This window comes from Bos indicus, chromosome 29 (genome assembly GCF_029378745.1).
Source record: "Bos indicus isolate NIAB-ARS_2022 breed Sahiwal x Tharparkar chromosome 29, NIAB-ARS_B.indTharparkar_mat_pri_1.0, whole genome shotgun sequence".
In the NCBI taxonomy this organism is placed as follows: Eukaryota; Metazoa; Chordata; class Mammalia; order Artiodactyla; family Bovidae; genus Bos; species Bos indicus.
Window position 1 is genome coordinate 44,123,019 of NC_091788.1, and position 5,938 is coordinate 44,128,956.

The following is a 5,938-nucleotide window of genomic DNA, read 5'->3' on the forward strand; positions in this document are numbered from 1 at the left end:
TATTGTTGTTCTGTTGCTAAGTCGTGGACTGCAGCACTCCAGGCTTCCCTGTCCTTCACTGTCTCCTGGAGTTTGCTCAAACTCATGTCCATTGAGCCGGCGATGCCATCCAACCATCTCATCATGTGACTTATTATTAATAAAATCCATTTCCAGCAAACTGTGGGGTGGTTTATGTTATCAAATAATGAGAGTGTGTTAATTACAGTCTGGGAGTTGATTATAGGCTGCATATTTGTTTTTTGTTAAATATGCATGAAGAAGGACTTACCTGGCAGTCCAGTGGTTAAGACTCCATGCTCCCAATTCAGGGGGCACAGGTTCAGTCCCTAGTTGGGGAACTAAGATCTCAAGTGCTGCAACTGACTCCTGGCACAGCCAAATAAATACTTTTTAAAATAAAAAATCAATTAAAATACTTGATAAAAAGTAAATAAAACAACCCACAGGGAATTGCCAGGTGGTCCAGCGGTTAGGACTCACTGCTATCACTGCTAAAGCCCCGGCTTCAATCCCTGGTGGAGGAATGAAGAAACCACAAGCCATGTGGCATGGCCAAATAAATACAAATAAAACAACCCACATTCATGATCTCACAGTTCTCGAGGTCAGTCTGAACTGAAGTCTCACCAAGCTGAGATCCATGTTGGCAGGGCCACATTCCTTTTGGAAGCTCCAAGGGAGAATAAATCTATTTCCTGGGACCCCTTCCTCCATCCCTAAAGCCAGTGAAGGCCAGTGGGGTCCTCACAGCACTGCTCTCTGCCTTCTCTCTCCATGTTTCTCTCTGGCTTTTCTGCCTTCCTCTTCCTCACGATTACACTGGGCCAAGGCAGATAATCAGTCCTGAATATTCACTGGAAGGACTGATGCTGAAGTTCCAACACTTTGACCACCTGATGGGAAGAACTGATTCATTGGAAAAGACCCTGATGCTGGGAAAGACTGAAGGCGGGAGAAGGGGACAACAGAGGATGAGATGGTTGGATGGCATCACCAACTGGATGGACATGAGTTTGAGCAAGCTCCAGGAGTTGGTGATGGACAGGAAAGCCTGGCGTGCTGTGGTCCATAGGGTCGCAAAAGGGACGGACACGACTGAGCGACTGAACTGAACTGAAGGCAGATAATCTAGGATAATTTCCCTATTAAAGTCTGAAAGTGAAAGTGAAGTTGCTCAGTCGTGTCCGACTCTTTGCGACCCCATGGACAGTAGCCTGCACCAGGCTCCTCCATCCATGGCATTTTCTAGGCAAGAGTACTGGAGTGGGTTGCCATTTCCTTCTCCAGGGAATCTTTCCGACCCAGGGATCGAACCCAGGTCTCCCGCATTGTAGACAGACGCTTTACCATCTGAGCCACCAGGGAAGTCCATCTATTAAAGTCTACTGATTAGCAATTTGAATTCCCCTTCGCCATGTAACTTAACATTCACAGGCTCCGGGGTTAGGATGCAGACATCCTGGGGGTCCTTATTCTGTCTACCGCGCCATCTTTCCTGCTTTGTGCTGCATGCGGCAATGGGTTTGACTCTTCTCAGCGGGCTCTGACCAGGCCTCCGTATGCAGTCGCAGGGGAGCTGGAGCGGCTGCCTGTAGGTTGCTGGTCCGGCTGTGGCCAGCAGGGGGCAGTTGAGCCCGCCCTTTCCTCTCCAGCTCAGCAGCAGAGGCGGATCCCGCACTTCCTGCCCGTATCCTACGCAGCCCGGAACCCGGAGCAGCTCTGCGTTCCTCGGGTCTGGCGCTGCATGCCTGCTGCTTCTCAGAGGGGCCCCCTGGCTTCTGACCGCCGCCACCTTCCTCTGGTCCACCATCAGGGGTTTTGGGCCTTCAAGAGCACCAGATACAGGGTTTCTCCCTGTGGTCCCCAGTTGGTGTTCAGTTCAGTCGCTCAGTCATGTCCTACTCTTGTGACCCCATGGACTGCAGCATGCCAGGCCTCCCTGTCCATCACCAACTCCCGGAGTTTACTCAAACTCAAGTCCATTGAGTCAGTGATGCCATCCAACCATCTCATCCTCTGTCGTCCCCTTCACCCGCCTTCAATCTTTCCCAGCATGAGGGTCTTTCCAGATGAGTCAGCTCTTCACATCAGGTGGCCAAAGTATTGGAGTTTCAGCTTCAACATCAGTCCTTCCAATGAACACTCAGGACTGACCTCCTTAAGGATGGACTGGTTGGATCTCCTTGCAGTCCAAGGGACTCTCAAGAGTCTTCCCCAACACCACAGTTCAAAACCATCAGTTCTTCGGCACTCAGCCTTCTTTATGGTCCCACTCTCACATCCATACATGACTACTGGAAAAACCATAGCCTTGACTAGATGGACCTTTGTTGGTAAAGTAGTATCTCTGCTTGCTTCTTAATATGCTGTCTAGGTTGGTGAGGGACCATATTTTTCAAAGATCAGGATCTACATCCCAAGAACAGATTCTGCTTTGGGACTGTGTGTGTGTGTGATGAAAACAGATTCTGCTTTGGGATTGTGTGTGTGTTGTGTGTATGTAATGAAAACAGAGTCAAAATATTTAAAACCATGGAATCCAGGAAGTGGGGTGGGCACATCCGGGGTCCGCCCTGCTCCCCACCTTGCGCACAGGAGGAGCTGACTGTCCCAGGCCCCAACCCTCCCCCCACCCCACTTCCTGGCAGTCCCGCCCATCTCTAAGCACCTCCCTTCCCCCACCCCTACTGCGCCCGCAGCTACTTTGAGCTACTTGTCATAGGTATAATTTGCAAGCAGCAGAGTAATAATAGCTCCAGCTCTTCCCAGGACCTCTGTGTCCCCTGCCCCTTTGAACTTGGCCTTTGGGGAGGAGGGGGAAGTGGTGATAGCTGACTCTCTGGGTCAGTAAGCACAGGCCTCGCTCCCAGCATCAAGGTCAGCAGCCTCCAGGGGCAGATGAACCATTTGGAGGGATTCCTCTGCCCAGAGGCAGCCCTGGCACCACACACGCCTTTCTCTCTCTCTCTCTCTCTCTCCCTCCGATGCCACTCAGGCGGCCAAAGGGAGTCAGAACAGAAAAGTCTCCTTCAGAGGGTCAAGGAGAGTCTGAACAACCAGTGCTCCAGCGAGGTCACTGAGGGGGTGAGACAGGCTCAGGCCGGAAGATAGTCCCATCCGCAGGGACGCAGGCTAAGCGAGCTCTGGCAGTGGGGGCTGCAGGCGGGTCTGGGAGAGGGGGAGGGGGGCTGTGCAGACCCAGACATGGGAGGTGTCAGCACCGCTCCTCTGTCCATGGGATTCTCCAGGCAAGAATACTGGAGTGGGTTGCCATTTCCTTGTCCAAAAGAGAGGCAGTGGCGGAAGGTCAATATGTAAGATTTGGTGAAGGGGGAGTTCCATGCAATCAAGCACTTACTTTACAAGAGGTTTTCTGCTAGTCACAAGCATCTGATGTCATCATGAAGGGATTTAGTGCTTTTCTAGATATGAGGAGATGCAGGATTGAGACCATGAAATCAGTTCCTGAAAATATCCAATTATCTACAGACCTGCCCTACCAGGGTACAGAGTGCCTCACTCCACCTGGAACTCCCTCCAGGGGTTGAAGGTCAACAGCTGCAGAGCACAGGGTTCAGTCTCCACAGAAGCAGATGGCAAATGGCCTTGTTGTTCAGTCCTTGGCAAAGCTTTTGGCACGTGCCAATTTGTAGTTGACAGTCTGCAACAGGGGGGCTGGCAAGGAGATCTGGAAGCCACTAGTGGGGCAACAGTGGTCAAGGGGGGCAAGACGTGTGGGACCAAGTCCCTCATTCCACAGGCCTTCCCTCTGCTGGGGGCTTGGGGGTGAGGACACAACCGCTCAGGGTGGGGCAGAGGGGACAACTGAATCTGGTCAGCACTTAGGGGCAGGGCTTCAGGGCACAAGGACCATGAACCTGTAAAGGAGCTGGCAGGAGAAGGGCAGAGAGAGCTCCAGGCAGGAGGCCAGCGTGGGCAAGGCTCAGGGATGGCAGGGAGGCGGGTAGAAGGGCTGAGGCACCAAGGGCCTGATGCCCTTTACGTGGCAGGGAGTCCCAAACATCCGGATGCAGGAAACACAATGACAAAGTTATTTCCTGGAGGCATGGCCTGAGGCCCGAGGCCTGGCCTTAGGAACAGGGGGGTGGTCCTGGTTGGAGCTGCCTGGCAGTGGCCAAGAAAGGACTTCAGGAACCCAGAACCTACGTGGCCTGGGACCCCCAGAGGAGGCGTGGGTCACACCTGTGAAAAGCCCTCTCCTAACTTAGCATCCCCTCCTTGCTTCCCTCCCACTTTTCTACACACATGGATCCAAAAAATGAGTGTGAACTGCAGGTGGGCTGGCCCATCTACTCCTCTGTCTTACACACTCTGTCTTACATACACTGGGAGTATCCACCCCTGGCACCCTCTCCCTGGAATGCCTCCCACCAGCACTGGCTGAGGGAGGCGCCCCCTGGTTCCCTTAGCCGCCCAAAAAATGAAAGTGAAAGTCACTCAGTTGTGTCCAACTCTTAGTGACCCCATGGACTACAGTCTGCCAGGCTCCTCTGTCCATGGAATTCTCCAGGCCAGAATACTGGAGTGGGTAGCCATTCCCTTCTGCAGGTGATTTTCCCAACCCAGGAATTGAACCAGGTCTCCCACATTGCAGGCAGATTCTTTACCAGCTGAGCCACCAGGGGAGCCATAAAAAAAAGAGCTTGCCTGCTGAATCACTTCAGTCCTGTCCAATGCCTCCATGGGATCTTGCAGACCCAGGGATCGAACCTGCCTCTCTTATGTCTCCTGCATTAGCAGGGGGGTTCGTTACCACTAGCACCACCTCGGAGGCCCAGCTGGAGCTGCTCAGCAGTGACCAGGGCCACCCTTCATGTGAACTGCTGGTCAGAGGCCACAGGGAGCAACCCTCTCCTTTCTCCTCCTCTCAAGACCTGGGAGTCCAGGGCTGGACAGGCCGCCAGAGCTGGACCTGTAATCGAGCTTGTGGGCCTGCTGCTGACCTGGGAACTCATTTCCTTCCTTCCATCTGTCCAGAAACATCCCAAATATTTACTGAGAGCCTCACAGTGGACAGCAAGCTTTTTGTTGTTCAGTTGCTAAGTTGTGTTCCACTCCTTGCAACCTCATGGTCTGCGGCCTGCCAGGCTTCGCTGTCCTTCACGATCTCCTGGAGTTTGCTCAAATTCATGTTGGTTGAGTCAGTGATGCCATCCAACCATAACCTCCTTTTGCAAAGTGACCTTTACAAAACATAATTGTTAGGGACTTCCCTGTCAGTCCAGTGGTTAAGACTCTGTGCTTTCACTGCAGGGGATACAGGTTCAATCCCTGGTCAGGGAAATAAGATCCTGCATGCTGAGTGACAAAATAACAAAACCAAACCAACGTAAATTGTGTGGTCAACACGTGCCTGGAGGTCTGTTCCATGCCAGAGCCATTTTCAGAGACTGCCGGGCCCAGTGGAGGACAAAACAGAGAGAAACCCCTCCCTTGAGGAGCTCAAGTCCCAGTGGGGGTGGAGTAGGGTAGGATGAAGGTGTTAGTGGCTCAGTCATGTCCAACTCTTTGCTACCCCATAGACTGTACCTCTGTCCATGGGATTCTCCAGACAAGAATACTAGAGTGGGTTACCATTCTCTTCTCCAGGGGATCTTCCCCACCCAGGGATAGAATTCAGGTCTTCTGCATTGCAGGCGAATTCTTTACCATCTGAGCCACAGGGAAGGGGTAGGGACGGGGGGACTCAATGAGAAGGTGACCCCGGCAGAAGCCAGGAGGAGCTGAGTGTGGACTGGGCCAGGCGACCACTGGGTGAAGTGCTTTTAGGCAGGACAGTATTCATCAGAATTATGAAGTGAGAACAGGAAGGCGCGCTGTGAGCGTGTGAGGGCCTGCCAGGGTCATGCTGCAAGGGGGTGTGGGGAGCAGGCTGAAGCCCAGGCTGAGGCCCGCTTCCTGCCAGGGCAGCAGA